Source organism: Lutra lutra, chromosome 5 (assembly GCF_902655055.1).
Source record: "Lutra lutra chromosome 5, mLutLut1.2, whole genome shotgun sequence".
NCBI classification, from domain to species: Eukaryota; Metazoa; Chordata; class Mammalia; order Carnivora; family Mustelidae; genus Lutra; species Lutra lutra.
In genome coordinates this window covers 133,683,029-133,698,034 of record NC_062282.1, presented here as the reverse complement: position 1 = coordinate 133,698,034, position 15,006 = coordinate 133,683,029, and the positions used below count along the sequence as shown (strand labels likewise).

Here is a 15,006-nt window from a genome sequence, read left to right as displayed (position 1 = left end):
TTTTCCCTGTTGTTTTTCTATTCTCTATTGCATTTATTTCCACTCTGATGTTATTTCTTTCATTTTGCTGGCTTTGGTTTTTCTCTAATTTTTCCAGTTTTATATAAGATGAAAGGTTATTGATTTGAGAGCTATCGTCTTTTTAAAAATTTTGGTATGTTATGCTTTAATTTTAATTTATCTCAAAGTATTTTCTAATTTTCTTTGTTACCTTTTTTCTTGACCCATTTGCTTATTTAGGAATGTATTGTTTAATTCTACATATATGTGAATTTCCCCAAATTCCTCCTTTTATTGATTCCAATTTTATTCCGTTGTATGTAGAGAAGATACTTTGTATGATTTTAGTACTTTTTAATGTCTTGAGACCTGTAGTATTATAGTCTACCATATAATTTATCCTGGAAAACATTTACATGTACACCTGAGAAAAACGTGTATGTTTCTATTCTTAACATTGTTATGTCTATTTGATTTATAGTATTCAAATCTTCTAATCATTATTGATGTTTTGTCTAGTTGTTTTATGAATACAGAGAATGGGGTAGTAAGTCTCATCTATTATTGTTGAATTGTCTATTAACCCCTTAAGTTCTATTCATTTTTCTTTCATGTATTTTGAGGCTCTCTTGTTAGCTGTGTACATATTCATAACTGTTATATCTTCTTGATGGATTGACCTTTTAATGATTATTGAATGTCCTTTACCCCTCTAATAATAACTTTTGTTTTAAAATCTATGCTTCATGATAAGATGTTTTGATTACTCTTTGCATAGTATATACTTTCATGGTATATATAACTCTCAGTTATGTATACTATATGTATATACCATAAAGTATATTCATAGTATATACTATATATATCTTTATATTATATATATAATGTAATCTTTATATATCTTTATATATATATATATCTTTGAATCTAAAGTGTCTCATTGATAACATCTATATTTAAAAAGATGTTCTCCTAATTTCTGCCTTTAATTGGAGTAGTTAATCCATTGATATTTATTATAGTTACTGATAAAGGAGGATTTATATCTGTCATTTTCCCATTTTTTCTTTGTTTTTTATTCATTTTCTTGTTCCTCTATTCTTTGATTACTGCCTTCTTTTCTGTTAAATATTTTTCTAGTGAACTATCTTAATTCCCTTTTAATTTCTTTTACTATTTCATTGAATTTATTTTCTTTGTGGTTTTCTGGGGATTACAATTAATAATATAACTTAGGAAATTTAAACTTTAACTTAGGAAATAATAACTTAGGAAAATTTGGTTCACATTGTTACCAATTTAAATAGTATGAAAACTTTGCCCATCTATACCTTCATTCTTTCATCCCTTTTGTACTATTATCATGCACCTGGATGTAGGAGACCAAAGGATCATGCAGATGATTGCTTCAGAGTCCACTCTTCATATATACCAACTGCAAGTGCATTTCCATCTTTTGAGAAAAGTCTGTTCCTATAATTTGGAGCTGTGTTTTCTACTTTGGTGCATTAAAAAAAAAGATTTTTATATATTTATTTGAGAGAGAAAGCACAAAAAGGGGGTCGGGAGGGGCAGATAGAGAGGTAGAAGACTCCCTGCTGAGCAGGGGACCCACAGAGGGGCTCAGTCCCAGGACTCTGAGATCATGACCAGAGCAGAAGGCAATGGTTAGCCCACTGAGCCACCCAGGTGCCCGTACTTCAGTGTATCAACATGTATTTTCCATGATTCAGAGATTGGTCAAAATGTGCCCCATCTTGTTTTCCAGCTCTGATATTACATATTTGGGGTGTGTGTGTGTGTGTGTGTGTGTGTGTGTGTTTGGTGAAGTGTTACATAATTTCAGGGATTTGGCAAGACAGAACTGGGGAGGAGAGTGTTTCAAGTCTTTCACCACAATCTAGTGGTCAGTCATTTCATTTTAAATATGAAATCTAGATCTCAAAGACAAGTTTTTTGTCTGAAGATACTCAATTTATTGGCAACACGTCTAGGAATAGAAATGTGATTTCTTGACTTGTGCTGATTTTCCCTATATCATGTTTTTTTCAGTGAAATAATCTGAAAAGTAATTTCATCATTCATATATAAAATAATGTAATTTAACATTGTCAAGTTTACCTTATAAGTGAAATTAGAGGGTCCTAATGAATTTTTAGAAACAGTAACATTATACTTTACTTATCTTATTATTTATTTATTTATTTAAATTAACATACAATGTATTATTTGTTTCAGGGGTACAGGTCTGTGATTCATATGTCTTATATAACAACCTGTCCTCATTACATCATATACCCTATCCAGAGTCCATCATCCAGTTATCCCGTCCCCCCATCTCCCTCCCCTCCAGCAACCCTCAGTTAGTTTCTTACAATTGGGTCTATTGTGGTTTGTCTCCCTCTCTGGTTTCATCTTGTTTCATCTTTTTCCTTTCTTTCCGTATGATCCCCTGCCTTGTTTCTTAAATTCCATGTATGATTGAGATCATATGATACTTGTGTTTCTCTGAATGAATTATTTCACTTAGCATAATGCCCTTAGTTCACTATCATTAGTGTCACATGAAGGAAGATTACATAGAAATAAAGATCTAAGTGTTGCCTGGGTGGCTCTGTTGGTTAAGCACCTGCCTTCATCTCAAGTCATGATCCTGGAGTCCTGGGATTGAGCCTCATGTCCAGCTCCATGTTCAGCAGGGAGCCTGGTTCTCCTTCTCCCCTCTGCTACTCTCCCTGCTTGTGTTCCCTCTCTATCAAATAAATGAATAAAATCTTTTTAAAAAAAGAAGTAAAGGTCTAAGATTCTATATTAATATCACTTCATTTTATTCTCATGTGCCAAATTAGACCAGATATCTTTATCAAATACTTATGAGTTATCCATTGGTAGCTAAAAGACAACAGATATCAAGTGTATATTAGTTATTTATATAAGAAAAAATGATATATAGTAGTCTTCTAATTTAAAGTACAAATCAGAGAAGTGGGCATTTGGATTCAAAATAAGCCATTCTTTACTTGCCAGTACTGAACAGTCTTTAATACTAAAGAGAACACAATTATTAGTGTATATAATGTTGTGAAATAGGTTGATATTTATTTTAATTCTACAAATACAAGTAGGAAATAGAATACTATATTTCAGTAGACACCTTTTTAGATGATGCTGGAGAGCTGACCTTTACCTTTACTCTCCACATCTCTTCCTTACATAGAATAGTTAATCCTTTGAAAGATCTCCACTACTTTTTAAAATCTTGTACCATACTCCAAAGAACCAGTTCAAATGGAGTCCCCATCAATATCAAAGGAAATGAGTGAGGAACAAGTCCCACTGTAACAAAAGTATAATAATATAAAAGTATATACGTATAACAGGCATCCGGAAGAAATTCTTCCCCTTTGTTCTCTAAGAAAACAGATGAACAACAACCAAAAAACCCTCAAATCTTCTACTTTGGTGTGGTCAGTAGTTTACAGTGAACTCTCTGTTTATCCTTCCATTATCTCTAACTATTTTGTAGGGAAAATATCTATAAATTCTTCATACCAGTAGGGTGAGTTGCTCAGAGGCTTGCATATGGATATAAATAAAGGATGATGAAAATAAACTTGGAAGACTATTCTAGTAAGAGTTGAGTATTAAAAAAGGAAACAATAATTCATTTATTAATCTCTGGAGATGATTTCTTTCATGTAGAATATAGAGGTTTCCTCCTCCTTCCATTGCCATTTAAGGAACACAAAGTAAACTGGGCTTACTTAACTTATCTTCCAATTTTTATTTCTTTAGGATATAAAACAAGTTGTAAATGTCACTGAGAACTAAAGGAAAAGGAGTACAGAAATAACAACTAGCCATTTTAAGGATGAATGTTTAAAGTAATATATGAAAAGGAACTTGTGTATTAATTGAATAGATTTAAAGGAAAAAATTAGAATTATGTATTTTTCCTCTCAGTTGAAAAAATCATTTTAATATTATATTGAATTTGATATGTGTATAAAACATACGTAATACAAGTTGCTATGAATTAAACTGAATCCTTTACAAAAAAGAATTAGATCTTGGGATAGATCCCTTGACTATACATAGAAAGTAAGTTGTATTCAGTAGTGCCTTGGTGGATACTGACATGACCATATTTTGAAAATAATGCATTTAATGAACAACCACCACAAAATAGAGACTGTTAAATAAAAAACTAGTGGACAACTGGAAAAATTCAAAATAATGCATGAACAGTAGATCAGACAAACTGTAGTATAGTCATTAAGTGTTATATAATGAAAATGAACAGGCTATTTTTACATAAAAATAATTTTGAGCTAAAGAATCAAGATGCAAAAGATTATATGCTATGCCACTTACATAAAGTTTTAAAAGAATCATAACTAATATATAGGGTTGTAATGTAGGATTGATATTTGGGAAGGGACCAGTGACTGGAAAGGGTCATGAAGTGCCTTCTGTTACTTTGACAATGTTTTATTTCTTGATATATGTGTTGTTTAATATAATGAACTCAGTGATAATTCATCAAGTCACACACTTATGCAATATTTTCTCTATGTGTTATTATTTAATTGGGTCTACATGGAGAAAATATCTAGAATATATGGCTAAAAGAAATCTCCATACCTCCATTATGACTTGCATCTAAATGTATTTTGACGGAAGCTGCTAGACAAAAAGAAATGAATAAGTAAGTCAGTGAAATCAATACCTCAGGCCTTTAAGACATTAATTGCTGTGACTCATGAGTTCTTCTTGGATATTTTAGGAGAAAAGGGAAGTCACAAAATTATATAGACTGGTCATTTCTTTAAAAAGCCAACACCTTTTTAAAGAATTTCTAGTTCTATCATGGTCATGTAGACCTAACCATAAATTCATTGACACTTTAAGTCTCAACTAAGGATATCAACCCGTGGCTTTTTGCTACCTTATTCTTAAACCATAAAGAAGTAGCCAAAAAAAAAAAAAAAAAAAATCAATGTCTCCCGTCTGCTCTTAATCAAAACACTTCCACTTCTTCTATAACAATGCATAGACAAAACACTGCTTAGCATTTCATTAGCTAGCTGAACTGTAATTGCAGCAGTGGTCTAACACAAACAAAGCAACTTTGGCACTTAAAAGCTTGATAAGCTCAAAACGTTGCCTTATGGATATCAGCATCTTGAAAATTGTGTTAACTCCCTTTGCTGTGCATAGACTTTCAATATTGACGTTCACAAATGAATTTTCATAGTTTCTTATTCTGTCTTCCTCTTTACATTTAACACTCTGAATCTTACTTTGTTTAATTTACCCTGTATCTGATTCTATATATACACATGTAAAATGTGGTAGAAAACTGAAGTCATTTTCTGGATAATCCAAGCCAAAAAATGGCCTCAGTTGCCTAGATATTTCAGATGAAGTTGTGTTTCTCTTAGTTTGAGTTATAAGGATAATTATTGCAATTCTGTATTTTACATGCATAGGCAAATCCTTAGAATTCAGAGTGTGGAAAAGTGCTGAGGGCAGTGATTTCAAAATGAAAGGAAGGAATCTAAAGTAGAATAAGAATTTGAATTTATGGTTATTATTTTGACTTTAAGTTAGAAAACTTGTTCTTTTTAATATTTATTAATATTTTAGTGATCAGATTGAGTTTCATAGTATGTAAATTAAAGTGGGCACATATAGCAGCAAAACTGGGTTGATGGTGATGATTAACACAAGAAAAAATTATAGCATGGGATACAGTCAGCTTTGCTGTGAATACATAAGAATGAAAGATGCAATGCTTGCCAAGAGATTCTGTGGTTGAGACATGTCACATGGTAATGCTATTCAGAATATAATAATTCATGCCTTTCCACTGTAATAACACCTATTCTAATCCTCTCATTCTAAACTGAACATAAATATAAAGGATATTAAGAATATTTGAGATGTCAATGAAATAAAATGTTGTCACAGGATAATGGTCTCTGCTGCTTCATAAAATACCAAGCCAAAGGCAAGACTTACATTTTCAAAGCAGAAGACATTAATCCCAGGACAGTGTTTTATTGCAGTGATTGTATTTCTATTATACAAAATGAGCATGTAGATTTAATCAATTCATTTGATGTATGTTGATGTTGTTGACAGTGGTTTATCATCATTATGAAACTGTTGTATTCTTGTAGGCAATTTATTAAAGAGAATACAGATATTTTAGGAAATTTGACTTTCAAGGTGAGGGGAAATAGAGGTTTTTGATAAGCTGGAGGTTGGTTTTCCTTAAGAAACAGTTAATATAACTATTGAAAGACAGTTTGATCAACAAACTCATAAAAATTTATGTAATAAATGGTCTTGTTAATATTATAGTTCCACATTTCAACTTGCTGACAGGTAAACATAATAATTAAATATAATTATTTGGGCAAAAACCCACAACGACACAAAGTTGAACTCAAAGTGCTTTACTAAGGCATTTACAAAACTAGTTTTGTTACTTTGAGTGACTGCTTAATAACAGTAGGTATCATTAGACTCTAGCATCATTCCGTATCTCTAAATACTACTATAATATAAAAAGTTAAAAAAAAATACAAAGACCTATTGTGCAGGATAGCTTTTGTCTTCTTATAGATGCTCAACCATCTAAGCCAAACCAACCATTACTTCTAGTGGAAAATGGAAACCCATTGCTTGCTTTCTATTGTAGAAATACTTTAATGCCAAAACAGTTGGATATATTCCATTGAATGTGTTTAGAATACTGTGTTTCATTTGTAAATGCTTATTCTTTAAATCTGAAACAGGCCTCAAGATTACTTTGAAAAGCTTTTCCAATTTTTAAAGTTGAGCCCAACTAGTAAAGGCAGGTCTGCTTTCACATACCTTCTTGTCCTGTTTATTGACTATTGTAAAATAAATGAATTTTGTATTTCTAAGGCCATCTATTTTATCATCCTTTGTCTCTTGGTACTACAAGGCCAAAAACCTGAAAATTAAAAGCTCCATCTTCAAAATACAAGAAGTAAGTTAACTGAAAAAAGCTGTTTTTTGTTTTTGTTTTTGTTTTTTTATAAAAATGCAAATCATCAAGCACCTATATCCTTAGGCCATTCAGGAAGAAAAAAAAAAGAATGGCCTCAAGTGCAGTAAGAATGACATCTGGTAAATGCTGGCAGAGTTGTGCTCGTCTTTCATTACTCTTGTCATATTGTCATTAGGTTGTTCATTACAACATGGGCAGTCCACTGTCAGCTTACTTCTTTTTATGAAAAGAAGACCAGAATCATTATGATAATATTTCTTTATTAATCACAAATAAATGTTTATGGAAATTTTGTTATTAACTCTATTTTTTATGATCAGATACTATATTAGTTTGCTGTGGCTTCCATAAAAAGATACCACAGACTGGGGCAGTCCAGAGGCTAAAATTCTAAGACTAGGGTATCAGCAAGATATGGTTTCTCCTGAAATACATGTTTTTCGCTTGTGGATGGCTGCCTTCTCTTTAGGACCTCATATACACATGAACTTTTCTCTGTGCATGGGTATTCCTAACATCTTTTTGTATCTTTCAGTGTTCTCTTTTTATAAGGATACCAGTCAAGCAGATTGCATTAGGGTTTACCTATATGACCTCTTTTACCCTTATCCTTTTAAAGGCCCTATGTCCAATTACAGTCACATTCTGAGGTACTGAGGGTTAGGACTTCAACATATGAATTTTGGGGACCACAGTTCAGCTTATAATACATAATTATTGATAAGATATCCTTTATTTTTAATATTATACATTAAAAAACCAGAAGCATTAAATGAAAATAGGTTGCCAACACCAGCTATAAAGTTCCCATAAAGCCATAACAATATACAATTTTCAAAAAAAAAAAACCCATAAAAAATGTGATTCTTTGTTGGAAAGATTGTCACTTTTATTCTTCTAAATCTTTGACCACAGCTCAAAGTATATCATTGTTCTATAATCTTACATTGATAAAGTATTTATCTGTGTATTGAATTCCTTCTACTCTAGGTCTTCTTTTTCTATAAGAAATAAGTTCTTTGGGACAAGAAACCATGATTTATATAAGTATGTATTGCACTTTACACTTGTCACAGGGCCTGGTCACTCTATAAATATTAGGGAAATAAATGGATAATTGGATGGATGGATGGATGGATGGATGAAAGGATAAAATAATTTGTAAGTCACTTATTTAGAACAGTGATTTAAATATTTTGTACCTGAGCTTATTGCTGATGAGAAAAACTCTCAATCATGGCAGAAGATACCATAAAAATATGATTCTTTAGTATATACTAGTATATATACTAGTATATAAAACTAGCTCTTAAAATATGACCACCAAACAGATTTAAGAAAGATTTTATTGCACGGCTATCAGCCAAAGACATTGAGCAGAAAATAGAAAGGAAATAAAATTATACTGTCTTGAAATCCAGGTGGGGTTTTGTGCATACTTTCTTATTAAACATCCATCTAGTTGCCAGTCTGCATTTTAGAGACAAATGTAGAGCTGTGAACATTTAACATATATGTAACTCTAACCAGACTATAAATCCTTAGTAGTTGGGGGGGCAAGTGAGGAGATGTGTTTACATTATTCATTTTGTACATCATTTTTCTTTCAGCATAAAATTTGTATACAATCTTTAGGGATGTTTTTCCCCATCACCAGGAAATACCTGTATTTTAAGATTTACAAGAGAATTAAAAAATATATAAATAATATATGTATGTTACGAAAAAAAAGAGAAAATATAGGTAAGTAAAAAGACACAAGAAAAGAAAGCAACACTCAATGTAATTCTACTTGCTAGTGATAACTACTGATAACATTTGTTAAATAAACATCCAGTGTTTACATATCCTTAAATATCTGGGTATGTTCAATCCATATAAATGTGGAAATGAGTCTTAGTTTCTGTCTCTCAGATGGATCAAGGTGCCAAAAGAATGTACAATGACACCAAGTACCCACATGCTAACATGAACTGCTAGGTTAGCTATACAGGACTTCTTGAGGAGTAGCTGAAGAGCAGGCTTGACTACAATTGGCCGCCAGTCATTACTAACGATGCATCATATAAAAGAGTTCCTTTCTGAAGAGTCCAAGGGAGAGTTGTGCTCTGTGGTCTGTGGTCTGTGCTCTGTGCCTACCTTCTCAGGAGAGAAGCCAAGCTTCTCTTACCTGTGGCCAAGCAAGATGTCATACATAGATAGAAACCAGGCCTGTGTACTTGGTGTCCTAGAGGAGAAGTGGCTCTTTTGAAATACTCATCACTTTTTTTCAGAACAAAAGAATACATGGGTGTTTTTCATGGTCAAGATATGGGCTGTCCAGGAGTGAGAGGCATTGGTAGCAAAGAGAAAGGGTGGGCTGCAGGGAATCAATAGCTGAGGGGAGCAGTAGGTGGTCAGCTAGAGAAGACATAGCTCACATTAACATAACTGCTGCTTGGGAATCTCCAGGAAGCAGACGTAAGGCATGTGTCAGGCCTAGAGAATGGTTATGCCACATCATGATACTGCTAGGCAGCAGAAACCATTTCTGTCCTTCATCTCTTCTCCTCACTTCACCGACTTCCTTCTGATGGTGCCCTAGGAAGATTAGAAGTCAGGGATAGCATGTAGAAGAGCTTTTGAAGTACAAAGAAGTCACTTGTGTTGTCTGTAGACAGCACGTCTGTCGACAGCATGTCTGTTTCTAAGCTGGAAGAGGATAGAAACAGTAATCTAAAATGAAGTTTGTGCATTACACATGACTGGATGTTTTAAGTATTGAAATTATAACAAAAGTAACTGAAGGAGTATTTGTCTAAAGTAATCATAAACTAGATCTGGCCTGACCTAGATTTTACCCAAGATATACAAAGAACTAGATCTAACAAAAACCAGTTGGAAAGGGCAGGCCAGGGCAGATTTAAAAGGTATTCTTCTACACTCTACAGTTCTGCTTTTTCAACAGTATGTACACACATACCCACACATAAGCCATATATGGGACATGCATTAAACATATACAGTTAATTTTATATATCATAAATCTAGACACATAGAAAATTGAACTGTAGTTGGTGAGCTGTTTTAGAGTTTTACAACTTGCTTTTTCTCTTATTAATGTATCATAATCAGATTTTTTGGAGCATAATGTTTATTTCAAAGTAATCTATTGAGTAGTTACCCATATTATTTAACTATTTTCCTGTTGTTGGACATCTATATTATTTTTATTTATGCATATTTAAACTAGTGTTTGCTGAAGTTAATACCCTTATGATGAATAATTAGCAAACATCATTTCTTCTTACTTAGAATAAGTGTATGAGCATGAATGTGTAGAGTCAGAAGGTATACATATTTAATGGCTGTTGGTAAATACTTCCAAACCACCATTCAGAATCCCATACTAATTTATATTTCCCACCAGTACTGAATCAGGTGCCCTTTCCCACATGCTCTGCAACTAGTAACTTTTTTCCTTTATTATTTTAATTCCAATGTTAACATACAGTGTTACATTCATTTCAGGTGTACAATATAGCAGTTGAACAATTCCATATATTACTCAATGCTCCTCAAGATAAGTGTACTGTTGGGGTGCCTGGGCGGCTCAGTGGGTTAAAGCCTCTGCCTTCAGCTCAGGTCATGATCCCAGGGTCCTGGGATCGAGCCCTGCATTGGGCTGTCTACTCAGCGGGAGCCTGCTTCCTCCTCTCTCTCTGCCTGCTTCTCTGCCTACTTGTGATCTCTGTCAAATAAATAAATAAAATCTTAAAAAAAAAAAAGATAAGTGTACTCTTAATCTTCTTCACCTATTTCAACCGACTCCACATCCACCTCCCCTCTGGTAAACATCTGTTTGTTCTCTATATTTAAGAGGCTGTTTTTTGGTTTGCCCTTTATTTTTCTCTTTGTTCATTTGTTTTGTTTCTTCAGTTACACATATGAGTGAAATCATATGGTATTAGCATTTCTCTGACTGGTTTATTTTGCTTACCATTATACTCTCTAGATCCATCTATGTTGTTGTAAATGGCAAATTTCGTTATTTTTTAATAGCTAAATAATATTCTAATGTGTATATGTATATATATATATATATATATATATATATATATATATATCTATCACACCTTTATTCTTTCATCTATTGATGGACACTAAGGTTGTTTCCATAGTCTAACTATTATAAATAAAGCAACAATAAACAAAGGGGTGCATGTATCCCTTTGAATTAGTGTTTTTATATTCTTTGGATACTTACAGAGTAGTGCTGTTACTAGATATGGGGTAGTTCTATTTTTAATTTCTTAAGGAACCTCCTTAAAAACTTAAAAACTGTCTTCCACAGTGGCTACACAAGTTTGCATTCTCACCAACAGTGCATGAGAGTTCCTGTTTCTCCATATCGCCAACACTTCTTGCTTCTTGTGGTTTTGATTTTAGCCATTCTGATAGGTATAAGGTGATATCTCATTATGTTTTCAACTTACATTTCCGTGATGTTGAGTGATGTTGAGCATCTCTTCATAGGTCTGTTAACCATCTATATGTGCTCTTTGGAGAAATGTCTGTGCGTGTCTTCTGCCCATTTTTAAATTGGATTATTTGAGTTTGGGGTGTTGAGTTGTATAACTTCTTATACATTTTGGATACTAACCCTTTATCGGATATGTCATTTACAGATATCTTCTCCCATTCAGTAGGTTGCCTTTTAGTTTTGTGGTTGTTTCTTTAGATGAGCAAAAGCTTTTTATTTTGATATAGTCCCAACAGTTTATTTTTGCTTTTATTGCCCATGCTTCAGGAAATATATCTTGAAAAATGTTGCTGTGCAAATTTCAGAGAAATTGCTACCTGGGGTCTCTTCTAGAGAGCTCACATTTAAATCCCTAATCCATTTTGATTTTATTATGTATGATGTTAAAGTGGCCCAGTTTCATTCTTTTGGATGTTGCTATCCAGTTTTCCTATCATCATCTATTGAAGAGACTCTTTCTCATTGTGTATTCTTGCCTCTGTCAAAGATTAATTGACCCTATAATTGTGAGTTTATTTCCGAGCTTTCTATTCTATTGATCTATTTGTCTATGTTTGAGCCAGTACCATACTGTTTTGATTACTCCAGCTTTGTAATGTGACTTAAAGTCTGGAATAGTGTTACCACCAGCTTTGTTTTTACTTTTCAAGATTGCTTTGGCTATTCAGGGTCTTTTGTGGTTCTATACACATTTTATTATTAACTTTTAATGTGTTACTAACTTTGGGGGGATGTTTTCCAATTTTAAAGTGAAAATACTATATAATGTTAGTTATAATTATAAATTGTTATAATTTGCATGTCTCTGATTACTGTTGAGTTGCAGGTGCAGGGTTTTGCTAATTTATTTGCCACAATGTTTTTATTTTCTAATTTTATTGGCCACAGCTTCCTTCTTTTGCCCATTAAAAAAATAGTCTCTATTTTTTTCCAACAGTGTTAAAACTCTTTTGATTTATTAAGAATTTTTAATACTTTGTCCTGTACATTGGTACAGGATTCTTCTAGTAGTCACTTATATTTAAATTTATTTTTTGTTGTTTTAACCATATAAACACTTTGTCTCATTTTCAATTTTTCTATAGTCAAATGAGTCAGTATTGTATGTTTTTCTGTCTTTGGTGTCAAAATTAGAATGGCCTTCTTATCTTCATATGGCCTATAAACATAAGACGTAAGTCTTATGTTTAAATATAACTGAAAATACAACAATTGTCAAACAGGAACCAAATAACAAAAATAATATACCACACATGGGTGTGTATTTAAGAGAGGTGAGCTCTTTCCACATTTCCTTCACTTTGCTCATATCCTTTTTTTTTTCTCTGTATTTTGAAAAAAAAAATTATAGTTTCAAGTTCATCGCCACACTTCCACCCATGTATCTTCCCTCTCTTTTCAGAAGTAATCACTCTTCTAAGATTTTGGGCTCTCATTTTTGTCCAGGTGTCTATATATATTCTAGATATATTGATAAGCGATTTACTTGTTTTCTTTCATTGTTTTAATATTTGAAAAATTTTTCTAATATTTCTCTTATTTACAACATGTTTTTTTACTCAAAATTGTGATTCTGATATTCTCTACTGTGGCAGTTGTTTTTTCCCAACGTTATGTATTTTAGAACTAACTATACTGATGGTTATAGATCTAGTTCACTATTGTATACAGTATACACAGTGTATACAAATGTAAGATTAAAACTTAGATCATCTTTTCTGCTACAACTGGACATTAGGTAATTCCAACCTTTTAAATATTTGATTTCTAGTGTTAGAGTGAATATTCTAGCTCATGTTTCCTTGGGAACATGAGTAAGAGCTTCCAAGAGAAACATACGCAGAAGAGGAACTGTTGAGTCATACAAGAGTGCATATTAAATGTTGCTAGCTATTGCCAAATAATTCTCTAAAGTGATTGTATAATTTGCAAAACTAATGTAAAGATGTGTAATGTGTAAGAATCCTTGATGATCTAAATTCTTGCCAAAACTTAGTGATTTAAATTTCTTTACCATTATGTGAAAGAGTGTCCCATTCTTCCTTTGATTTGCATTATCTTCTATAGTTGTACATATCTTAATATGTTGTTGGGTTATTTTGAATCCTCTTACATGAAATACCTGACCATATTCTGTGCCATATTTTTCTACTGTTGCTTGAATTTTTCTCATGATTTTTTAAATTTGTATTGCCCAGATTTTTTCCAAAATAGGTTTTAATTTTTTAAATGTGTTTTGAGGTATAAAATTTGTTTAGTGTACTCAGTTTATAATTTTCTATAATCATTCTGCATTTTTGTATCTTACTTAAAAAATTTGTCCCTATCTTGTTATCCTATTCTCCCTTATTTTCTTGAGAAAATCTCTAAGGTTTTGTTTTTCACATTTTGGTCTTTAACCCACCTGGTTAAAATATTTCATTTTTGTGCATAGTAAAAGGTAGGGATATATTACCATTTCCCTCCTGGAACACAAATTGTCATGGTATTCTTTTATTGAATAGCCTATTCTTTGCAACATATTTGTAATGCTATGTCATATACCACACACATATAGTCTGTTTCTCTACTTATTCCTTTTTCTGTTTCTGTCCCAGTTACTCAGTGTTTGAATGATTATAACTTTCTAGTGGGTCTTTGAGTGTGACAGGGCAAATCTTTTCTAGTTTTTCATATATATAACATGGTTTTATCTATTCTTAATCCTTTACTTTTTATAGATTTTAGGTCGAATTTGTTCAATTCTATAGAGTCTTGTTAAAATTTTTCTTTGAATTCTAATGGGTTTATAAATCAATTGAGAATGTTTGTAATCTCCATGATAGGTTTCTATTTTATTTAGATTTTTTTTCTTCAATGAAATTATATAAGTTTCTTGAAAAACTTCTCATTGGATACTGCATAAACTATTGATCATTCTACATCTTACTATACTTGATAATTTGTGAAATCACTTGTATTTCTATGTATACATCATGCCACATGCTAATAACAGTATTATTTATATGCTTATTCCTTTTCCTATATCTAGACTAGAAGTGGTGATAATGAGTGTCTTTGACATTTTTCTCTGAATCAAAAAGAGATTCTTCGAAAGTTACAATATTAAGTATATTTTTGCTGTAGTTTTGAAAAGATATATTTTTCTAAGTTAAAGAAGTCTTCCCTTATTTCACAGTTTGATTTGAGTTTTAAAATGCATTTATCCAGGGACTGAATAATTTGTTTTTTTTAGATCTATTGAGATGATAATTTTTCCTTCTAACCTGTTAATGTTATAATTAATAACCTGTTATTAATGTTATAATTAATAACCTGTGAATGTTATCAGCTTATAATAATATAATACATTTATAAATTTATAAATAAATAGAAAAATGTTAAGTGTTAAGCTATCTTTGCATTATTGGTATATTGTACCTCATTTTTAAAAATCATT

At 32.0% G+C, this 15,006-nt stretch overlaps 1 protein-coding gene and 1 long non-coding RNA gene across 6 annotated transcripts in view; one reads left to right on the top strand and one right to left on the bottom strand.

Moving 5' to 3' along the window:
* LOC125100392 (uncharacterized) overlaps positions 1-15,006 on the bottom strand; it is a 323,416-nt gene that overhangs the window by 32,599 nt on the left and 275,811 nt on the right. The window contains exon 6 of one of the 3 annotated variants that reach the window (XR_007127529.1): positions 7,128-9,736. The exons of 1 other annotated variant lie outside the window; for it this stretch is intronic. This is a non-coding gene — a long non-coding RNA (uncharacterized LOC125100392). Of the gene's footprint in view, positions 1-7,127; positions 9,737-15,006 lie in introns of those variants that run through there. One more of the 3 variants, XR_007127530.1, reaches the window with a different exon arrangement.
* TMEM232 (transmembrane protein 232) overlaps positions 1-15,006 on the top strand; it is a 280,919-nt gene that overhangs the window by 187,237 nt on the left and 78,676 nt on the right. The window lies entirely within an intron of this gene.